Source organism: Pteropus vampyrus, unplaced genomic scaffold (genome assembly GCF_000151845.1).
Source record: "Pteropus vampyrus isolate Shadow unplaced genomic scaffold, Pvam_2.0 Scaffold221, whole genome shotgun sequence".
NCBI classification, from domain to species: Eukaryota; Metazoa; Chordata; class Mammalia; order Chiroptera; family Pteropodidae; genus Pteropus; species Pteropus vampyrus.
In genome coordinates, this window is record NW_011889002.1 from 1612511 (window position 1) to 1623809 (window position 11299).

The 11299-nt window shown below is 38.8% G+C and overlaps 1 protein-coding gene across 1 annotated transcript in view; it reads left to right on the top strand.

The window, feature by feature from the left end:
• The window catches only part of LOC105300842 (N-acetyllactosaminide beta-1,6-N-acetylglucosaminyl-transferase), an 82873-nt gene that overhangs the window by 12751 nt on the left and 58823 nt on the right, over positions 1-11299 (top strand). The window lies entirely within an intron of this gene.

The window sequence follows — 11299 nt, forward strand, 5'->3', positions numbered from 1 at the left end:
TAATGCTTCATTTGATTAAGTTATTTAAACCTCGCAGAAATCCTCTGAAGAAGGTAGATATTATCATCTCCAATTTGCAGATAAGGAAACTGAGGCTCCAGAAGCTAGAATGACTTAATCTAGGTTTGCTTGACCTCTAATTTATGATCAGTCTAATCCGCCATGCTGCCTTTCAGAAGTTCCCATGGCTGAAACAATGTATTTAATAAAAATACTACTCTTTAAATATCTAGAAAATGTTTAAGGATCTTAGTAAGTTTCCAACCTTTTATTTTAAACTAATTTCAGAATTGCTATACTTACAAGAAGAGTGTAAAGAGCTATACACTATATACATTCCCTAACCTATAACAATTTACCATGTTTGTCTTCTCTCTCTCCCTGTTCCCTCCCTCTCTCTCTCTCTCTCTCCCTCTTCTCTCTCTCTCCCCCTCTTCTCTCTCTCTCTCTCTCTCTCTCACTCTATCTATCTATCTAATCTGTCATCTATTTATATCATTATAATTGATGGACACTTACCTTGTTTCCATGACTTGGCTATTGTAAATAATGCTCTAATGAACATGGGAGTGCAGATACATTTTCAAGAAATAGTGATTTCATTTTCTTCAGATAAATATCCAGAAGTGTAATTACTGGATCAAATAGTAGTTTATTTTTAATGTTTTTGAGGAAACTCCAAACTATTTTCCAAAGTGGTTGCACCAATTTACATTTTCACCAACAATACACAAGGATTCTCTTTTCTCCACAGCCTCACCAAACATTTGTCATTTCTTGTCTTTTTAATAATAGTCATTCTATATGTGTATATAGCTATACACTATACACATTCCCCAACCTATAACAATTTACCATGTTTGTCTTCTCTCTCTCCCTGTTCCCTCCCTCTCTCTCCCTCTTCTCTCTCTCTCTCTCTCTCTCTCTCTCCATCATATAGTTTTCCTAAACCATTTGCAAATTACCCTTTACTATTCACAGTATATTTCCTAAAGACAAAGATACTTTCTTACATAACCATAATACAATTATCAAATGATACAGCATTTCTCTTTAATCCACACACCCTATTCTGGTATCACTGGTTGTAACAATAATATCCTTCATAAAATTAGGATCTGATTAAGGAACTCAAGCTACACTTAGCTGTCATATCTCTTTAGTCTCCTCTAATTTGGAACAATTTCTCATTCTGTCTGTGTCTTACAAGGTCTCATCATTTTTGAAGAGCGCAGGTCTGATATTTCCTTGTGATCAGATTTAAGCTGCGCCTTTTAGGCAAAAATATCGGAGAAATAGAATCATGCCATGTTGATTTGTTCCGATACTGATGCTGTTAACTTTTGTCACTTGGTTAAGATGGTATCTGACAAATTTGTATTTTGTATTTACTGCTAAGTAATTACTAAGAATTTTGTGGGGAGACAGTTTGGGATTATTTAGATCTCCTGTTCTTCATCAAATGTTCACTCTTCAGTTCCACCATCTGCTGATGGATTTTGCCTGACTCAATTAATTACTGTGTAGTTTCCGAACTGTGATTTTTTTTTTCTAACTCCATCCTCCTATGTTTATTAGTTGGCATTCATCTATAAGGTAGAGCCTTCCCTTCTTCCTATGTGCTTGATTGCTTATGTATTTATCCATTCATTTGTTTGTTTATTTATTTATACCCCTATTGACATGGATTCCCATTTTACTCAGTGGGCTACAATCCATTACTATTTTTGTTTATTTTGCTGCTCAAATTGTTCCAGACCTGGCCAGTGAGGGCCCCTTCAAGCTGGCTCCTGTGTCTTTTCAATATGTCTTTATTATGCTTTGAGTACCTCCAAAAGAGATGTTCCATTACCCTGTGCTTAACCAGCAGCATCTTAGAGTCAGCCATTGTCTTCGATGAACCTTTATTACATTTAGTAACAAATAGTATTTAGTAACCAAGATCTGGACACACAGGGGTGTTATTACTTCTATGCCATTTCAGGGTTCAGAGTTAGAAAAAATATACATGTATGCGTACACATAAAGTCTGTAAACACAGTGACACTCACCCACACACGCTTATGTATGTGCATTCTCAAACACATACTCCAACTCACACATTGTCGCAGCTCACACATTCACACATGCATACCTGTCTGTATTTTAAATTTTAAAATATACATTAAAAACCACACTTTCACACTGATATCTCCAATTCCAATCCAACAACACAGGATTTATTCTTTCTGTTTCCTGCGCCAGCAGTGAGGAAACTGGCTCCCATTAATCTCAGTATATTTACTTATTTTCTTAGTTCCACTTTATGAAACCAGTCCTCGCCACAGTACTTAGCTGAAGTCCTAGACTCAGAATATGCTGATCTACCTCCCACCAGCTGTAGCCTTGGTCTCTGGGAATGAATTTTGATAACTTGATAAATCTATTTATATTAGAAAGCTGTAAGGTATATAAATATATAAATTCAAAGTCCTGCTCCAATGCTGCCTGACTTCATAATTCTGGTGATATATTGGACCTAACCCTCACTCGCTTATCTGTAAAATAGGGATAATTACGCATACTTTGCAAGGTTGTTGCGAGCATTGAAAGGTAATCTACATGAAATGTCGAGCAAATACCTGGTACCTGATAAATATTATCTCAGTGTTATCTTTTATTATTGTATCAGTAAGGGCGCCCAGCGGGAAAACAGATAGCACACTCAAATTAGGCTAATCAAGAAAAGCTTTCTAAAGCTACTGTTTTTGAAGATGTGGGCAGAGTAGAGGGAAACTATAAGTGATGTTTTAATATCCAGCACCAGTAACTGTGAAACTGTTACCATGTCTAGACGTGAAAGGAGGAACAGTTAGAAAAAGTGCTGTGGACAGGGCCCCTCTGCGAATAACTGCAGTCAAAAGAGGCAGCCATCTTTCTGTGACTGGCAAGAAGAGAGCTGGCAAGTAAACTCTTTGATCTCTCTCTCTCCCCCTCACTGGCAAACCCAACCAGAGCCAGGGCCCACTGACACATTCCATATAAATCAGCTCTCCTGCATGTGGAGAGGAAAGGGGGAGGATCTAAAAGGCCAAATGGAAGCTATTCAGCTCAATTATTCAACTTTTTTTGTGATATGTTTTTGTAAAACTGGTAACTGGTTCTGATGGAATTCTTGTAATAGTATCAGACGTCTGTCAATATATGAGTTATCTGGATAATCTGAGACCTAGTCTTCATAAAAAAAGAAAGCTTAAAAACAAACTTAGCAAAAGTGATTAAGAGAGTTGATATTCTGAGGATCGCAAAGTGCTGGACGTCTAGGAATCATGAGGGCAAGATCTGAGCACCTGGAATCCCAAGTCAAACAAAGGAAGAAATACTTGGGCTTGGTGAATTGTTCTCTGCAGGAAGAAAGAGATAGGGATGGTTCACAGGGGCTGTATCCCTGAAGATTATTATTAAGTGCCAAGTTAGTTCAAGGGCCAGGACTTGGGAACCCAGTTCTGCCTGGGGCCAAGTATTCCCTGGGTTATGCCTTCTGCTTGTGGCTGGTCAGACCATGCAGAAATGTGATCACCCGAAGAGGGGACCGGAGAGATGGAATTTGGAAGTCAGTCATAAGATGAACCAGAAGGAAAAGATTTGTTCAGATAGTTTTCTGAACAATAAAGAAGAGACGCCGAAAGAGAAGGAAAAGAAATTTCAAAGTTTTTCAGGCTTAGGTGCACTCTCAGCACAGGTTGATTCATCGAATGCGAAAGAAAAGGAGTGTTGGAAAAAGGAATGCATGTGTCTTGCTGAAAGGGAACACAGCTCTCCTTATTTCTCTTGATTTCTTCGTGAAGCTGATCTGGGTGCTAATGCCAAGACATCTCCGAGCCTGACTGAAAGGGCACAGGATGATGCCATGATGAGAGCAAGAGTTCTGAGCAAAGCTGCTCACATTCAAGTCTCAGGCCAGCCCCTCCCAGCCGAGAGATCCTGCCCTGGGTGGTCCCTGGGAGACCAGCGACCTTCTGAGTCTCAGTTTCCTCACTGAGCGATTAGGGGTAGTAGCCCCTAATGTCAGCTGTCAGCTTTGTCATTCATACTGCTTGGTACTCTGTTATAACATACATTCTGTTGTCAGGGCAGGTGCCTCCTCCATCCTATCTTATCTAGGTTACAAGCGTCACAAGGGCTGGGACTCAGTTCTGTGTTGTTGAGCACAAAGGGTTTTCTAATTAAGTTTTAATGTCCTGTTCTATTTTCTTTTGGCTCCCTTTCTTTTGGACATTGCTCAGTGGTAGGAAGGAGAGATGGTTGAGTCATGGCTGGTGTCAGGAACCAGAGTGGAAATGCCCTTAGCCATCAGTCTGCTTAAGGAAGAAGTGATATGGGCTCTGGTAATGTGGTACTGCAGAGTATCTGATCATAAGTAATACCCATAAATATTGGTTTTTCAAGGATTCTTGATCCCCACTCATCTTAAGACTCCTCTGAAAGAGTTTTTTTGGCAGAAAGACCATGACTCATTTCATTCATTCATTCCTTCATTCATTCATTTTTGGTGAAGTATTGTATAACATAAACAAATGCACATATCGTTAGTGTTCAGCTTGATGCAGTTTCATAAATGAAACAGACCCATGTAACCAGCATCCCAGTCACTATCCTGATGTCTAACAACACAGATTACTTTGACCTCTTTATAAATGGAAGTATAGAGCTGGTGTCCGTGTTCTTCGTTTTTCGTTTGTTTGGTTTTTGCTCAATGTTATGTTTGTGAGATTCACTTTTTGTGGTGTTTTCACAGACAGTGGTATTTATTCATTCTCATTGCTGTGTAGAGAAGGAGGTGCGTGAGGTGGTGAGGGATGATTTTGCTCCCCAGGGAACATTTGGAGATATCTGGAGACATTTTTAGTTGTCACAACTTGGGGTGGCGGGCAGGCAAAGGGCACTACTGACATTTATTGGTAGAGGCCAGAGATATAACTCCCACAACAAGGCATATTCAGCTCCCAATGCCAATAGTGTCAGGTTGAGAAACCCTGCTATACAATAGCTGTTGGTGGGTGTTTGGTTCTATTATGAATATGGCTGCAGTGAATATTGAGCAATATGTCCTTTCATAAACATGTATGCATTTCTGTTGAATAAGTACCTGACAATGGAATTTCTAGGTCATAGGATATGCCTGTGCTCAGCTTTAGTAGATACTGCCAGTTTTCCAGAGTTGCATCAATTCACACTTCCAAGCAGTGCATGAGCGTTCAGGTTGCTCCACATCTGCACCAATATTTGATATTTTCTGCCTTTTTCTCATTTTTTTTTTTTTTTATTCTTCTCCTCTCATTTAGCTTATGGCACCCTAGATACTCAAAACATCAGTGTTTGTTAAGTAAATAATCCTATTCCACATTTTGCAAAAGACTGGGATTATACACAGGTGTGCTTGCTGTGTATAGTAAATTAGAGACCACATTTGGGGAAGGACGACTTGCAGCTAGGGTTTCTCTCATTTAAATAAGAGCACTAACACCTTTCTGTATATCCATGTTCTTTCATTTTTCCTAGGGGCACCGATTGCTTTCCATAGTAAATTTTACTCCAGGGATCAGATCATCCATCATTTGAGTTCATGTTTATCAAGCATTTCCAAATTGTACAGTATAGTTTATCTCAAAACATTGGTTGTTTTGTTTTGTTTTACAGTAAATTGCTTAGTCATAGGAAAATAGATTGGATGGGGCCATTGAGGAAAAAAAAATCTAAGAATTTTGGTCTCTGATCCATTGGTTTTCAAACTTTGGTCCCAATACTTTATTAGAAAAGCAAATTATTAAGTTCCACCTGGAACTTACTGGCGTCTTGGGTTTGGGGCCCTGTAACCTGTATTTTAACAACCCCTCCTGGTGATGAGATGTTAAATAAAAGTTCATAAACTTTTGATCCATACTATCCTTATCCTCAAGCCGCAGACACACTAGTTTGGCTCAATACTTCTGAAAACAAATGTTTTGGTAAAACAATTGAGTCAGTTAATCTTCTAAAGTTAAGCAATTAACTCCCACCTGTAAATTCAGTGGTAAATCATCTTCAAGTGTTACTTGGCTGTGACTTATTTCGGGTAGTTTATTTTTTATTTTCTAAGCCCTAAAATTTCAGGCTCTTCATATTTCTAATTGCTACATTTATGCTACCAGAAGATTGCCTCCTATCTGTGCATGCTTTGATATTTGCTTATTTGAATCTGTATATACTGTCTTTTGCAAGTATTTGCTTAGCATCTTTTAGCATCCAGGAAATGTTTCCATGATACCTTTGCTACACCAAAATCAGATGCAGCTCACTTCAGGTCACACTACTGTGATATGGTCTAGCACATAGACCTACCGCGTAGGCCTTTAAAATTCTGTATATTAAACTTTGTCTCCCCCTCTGAGATAAGAGTTTGAAATAATGCTTTGAGTTCCATGATCTAGACAACATTTTCGTCTGTTGCTAATTAGATGAACGGTATAGAAAGTAAAATGATTAGGTCCCAGGAGAAGATGGATTTTCCCCAGTGAACCCCACTGGAGGACTCTCAGTTATGGAAGAATTGTTATTTTAGTTAAAGATATGTTTGGAAATGTTTTCTTTCTTCTTCTCATTAACATCATGATCATTGCTATTAAAAAAAAAAAAATCTTCATTTACAAACTATCTGGCTACTCTGAACAGAATTACTTACTTTGCTCTCCAAAGTGAATTGGACTGTCACTATTCTCTACTTTCCAGTGAATTATTCTTCGTTCAAAAGAAAAAAAAATCCTGATATTTTATAATTAAAAATGAATCCCTGAGTCACTTGACTTGCTACAATAACAAAATAAACCACATAGAAATGACCTTCATCAGCCATCAGTGAGCCCAAGAATTGATATAATCCCACTTTATTTACCTAACCTTTTTTACCAGCCTCTCAATACTACTTCAACAAACTTTATCAGAGCCATTCCTTTAAGTGCCCTTTTTGCTATTATTTAATATTATAAATCTAGCGTTTCTGCTCCAACCTGTGTCCCCTCATTTTCTTTCCCAACTAAAGAATAGCAGTTAATTGAGAATGGAAAAACAAGTCCTAGAACAATTATGAAAATATAATGAAGTTTGAATTAGTACACGCAATTAAACAATGGTAAGATGCATGAGAAGGTGTGAATAGAATTCATTGCTGATGTGATGCATTTATAGTTAGGTCTCTGGGTAGGAATATACTGAAAGAGAAGAGAGGAAAAAGTACTACTCGTACAGTAAAATTATACCTCTGGAAGCTAAGCAGGATCGGGCCTGGTTAGTACTTGGATGGGAGACCTCCTAGGAAGACCAGGTGCTGTAGGCGTAAAAAATAAAAAATAAGGGATTGTAAATTGACAAGGTTTTTGCAATCCGTGAGGTCAACCAAGAGTTGCCTCTCCTAAAAAAAAATAAAAATAAAAATAAATAATAATAATAACATAAAATAAAAAATAAAAAAATTTTTAAAAATCATATCTCTGGAATTCGGCTTAAAGAAAAAATCATGGTTTCTCTCCTAGCCCATAATATTCTAATATAGAAATTAAAACATTGGGTAAATGTTTCAACACTCCTTTTATCATAGTTGAAAATTGCACTTTTCAAATGTCCAGACGATTCTGGACCCATTCGACAAGCATTGAATGCAGAGTGTGCCAGGCCCTGGTCGAGTTGCTGGGCTATAACAGAAAGAGGAGGCAAAGGTCCCCACTCTCCTGGAGTTCACCATCTAACCCTGACACGTACTTTGAGATTGTGGTTCACCGATTTGAAGGTTTTCATATGCTGCCATGACAGAGAACTTCTGGATTCACAAACACGTCTTGCACTATTTATCTCAGAAATCTAATTAAAAGTTGTTGGTTTTGTTTTTTTTATGTCATTTAATCTATCCAGTTAATCAATCTGGTCAGAATTTTTGTTTGTCAACATAGAGGATACCATTTGCTCCCTTCCCAATTCTAGTTAAGAGCTCATTTACCCATGGGGACCTGGAATCATGGGGGATGTGGACTCCATTTAATCATTCAACACATATAAACAGATAAATAAATACTATATAAGGTACTGTACATACTTCTACATTACAAGGTTGAAAGGATAGGAAAATAAGTCTAGACTTTCCACTATTTCCCGGTCCATAAATTTCTTAGTGACTCTGGGACTTTAAATCCTCTTATCTTCATTTTGTTATTTAAGAAAAACCTCACACGATGCAGTATCTGAGGTTCTGTGAGTATCTACAGGCCTAAAGCCTCGTGAGAGCCTGAGAACTATTTCTAGGAAACATTGTTAATTAAGGTGCACCTTTACCTCGTTGTTTAAGAGGCTTTCTTTTCATCTAATATTGTTATTATTACTAATAAGCGCATAAAGCATGTATGGGCTGACATATACTTTTACACCATGTTTTATTTTCCTCCTGTTCCTCCTCCAGTTAGCTGGCGTTGCCTGGAAGTGCTCCTCTGACTTTGGTCTTTGCTAGTGCTCCTTTGGTTTTTCAGCACAACATGCAGGGTCTTCAATGTCTGCCTGTCACTTTCCTTATAGGTTTCACCTAGCTTGACGAGCAGCAAACTCTTGTGCAGCTCTCTTCACCTCCTTCTTCTCTGGGTCTTGCAGTGTCAGGCAAGTGCTCCCTTGTCCCTTCACATGAGAAGCCTAGAGGTGCTGAGGCATCAGAGGACATTCTTTTCCCTCTGATTATTTCTTTATTTCATTGATATTCTGAGTTTCCATCATTTCAAAGAAAAGATACCCTCTTCATCTGGAGCTGTTTTCTAGATAGCTTCGCAACTGGAAAAATTCTTAAATAATGTACAGAAAATAAAGACTTCGGAATGGAATGACGATTAAGCTTTTAAGGTAGCCTTAGGGGAGGATAAACATGTCTAGCCAGAATAATTGGCAAGTTCGGGAATAATTGCTTACAAAGTGAGAGACAAGGCACGGTTGCTAGGCCTGCAGAAGTCAACCTTGTCCTTGCCTGCAGTCAAAGGCAGGTTGGAAAGGCTGAGCTGTTCAGTCTCAGTAGCAAAAAAATATATGGTGTCTGTTCTGGATAAGCAGGCCATTTGCCTATAAGGAAGGAAAGGTAACAGCTTTCGTCTGTCGAGACCAGTGGCTTTTCCAAAAGTTCTATTGAGATTTCTTAAAAACAAAACCTGAGAGTGGGGAGAGTTGGCTCAAGGACAGCCGAAAGGGCAGAGAGAAAAAAAAACAACTATGTTTTTTTTATGACACACATGGCACACAAACAATGCCATTTAAAGTAATGATCGAATACAGAAGTATTATGAAAATTTCTGATTTGGCTAGTGTTTGTGTTTCTTAATATAGGAACATTAGTAGTGTCTGTTCCCTAAGCCCATGTAAATCTGAACCTTTGTGTTATTGGCCATTTGGAAATAATAATGTAAACAGCCTCCGTTGGCCTAATTAACTTACGTATCTGTATACTGAATACTTTGTCACAGTGCAAATATTTTACTATTCAGTCTAAGCCAAAAGGCTTTGTCAAACTAGATACTGAAAGTACTCTATTGTTTTGAAACAGAATATACAATAACCTAATATTTAAAGGTATTATTTAGAAAAAGAGAAGCTTGGATTGAATTTTCACTTATCATGAACTTTTGGTCATTTTCTTTGCTCTACCCCATAGAAACCCTAAGAATGAGATTGATCTTCTTTACCCACATAATAGCTGCATTTTCTTTTCCACTTTGCCTACAAATCCAAAGGTGGTTTATATAGAGTTTATTTGTGATGGGTCTTAAAGAATTAGGAGACTTTAGTAAGGGAGAGAGGAAAATAATGTTCAGGATGAAAGAATGAACAATGAGAACAATAAAAATGAGAATGAAAAATTATTGTGCTCGGGAAGCGGTGTGTTATTAGTTTGGAGGGGGTGCCTTGAATCACGGCTGGTAGTGCTGCTTTTCTTACCCATGCTGAAAGCAAGGAATTGGCGTACCTGCATTGTTCCATTCCATTAATAATAGAGTAGAGACTTTTCAAAAAGGAGAGAAAGTGAATTAAAGGACATTATTTCTTCATGGGGTGGAGTGGGGCTCAGGCTCCATTGTGAGTTAATGCTATGGGGTGGAGGCTCTGAGGTGTTAAGTTCAGCTAAATAGTGAAAAGAAAGGGAAAGCATTTGGTAGTTGAATTAGTGTTCCGGAGTCGTTTTAACTAAAACGTATTAATCTATATTTAAAAATAGCTGATGGAAAGGTGAAAGGTTGAAGAAGAGAATCTTCTAAGTGAAAGAGCTTGGTGCTCCTCAGCCGAAATATTGTTGTTTACAAGTAAGGAAAAACAACATTCATTTCCTAGGTAGTCTATAAACTTAACCAGGTGGGTACAAAGCACTTCCCTGAATATAAGGAGATGTTCTTTGGGTGGTTAAAACCTAATGCTCCCTAGGTCACCGAATCTGAATATCATTTGTGGCCAGGATTCAAGTTCTTTGCAATGTAGCTTTAAAGTCTCATCTCAATCCGGAGATGTGGCTCGGGACTTATTCTTTTGGCCCCAACATTCCGTGACAGGCCCCACAGTGGATGCTGGAAGTGGGAGGAGAAGGGCTGTCACCTAATCACAAAATCGCAGAACCAGGATCTGCCATTTCAGATCTCCTGGGACTGGAACTCCTGTAATCTCTTGTTTTAGAACAGAGTAGGGCGGGGCAGGAAAGCTTCACAAAGGAGCCATGATGGATGAGGTTTATTTTACTTGTCGGTTCAGTCATTTTTTTCATTAAAGCAGCATATTTGAGAGAGCAGCCTACATTATATCCCGTGGCTTGTACTGGGAATGTCGAGGGACCAGGTCGTGGATCATTGCCATGAGCAACAAGACGGGGGTGAGTGCCGCAGCCTGTCGGATGACTAGCAGGAAACACATGCCTGCCAGAACACATCATTTCAACTTTGGCTTTCACTGTACTAATTCCCTGAACGGCAATAACAAGAAGGGGAGTGGGGGGAAACATGGGAAATGAAAGAAAAGAGATCTGAGAAACTAAATCTGCAGGGGAAAAGCAGTTACCAGAGTTTAAGTGAAACAGCTCACAGATGCAAGCAGGGAGGTAGAGGGAGGAGAAAAGGCTGGGCTTAAGCAACCTGCTACTGGGATTTAGACAAAGGCGGGTTGAGAGACAGAGAACAAGGCGGGATCAGTTGCTAATATCAGCATGGGGACAGAGCCAGCAGCTGGACTCCCAGCATGAAACTGAATAAATTCACAGCGTCTCCTTCAGGGTAGGAAT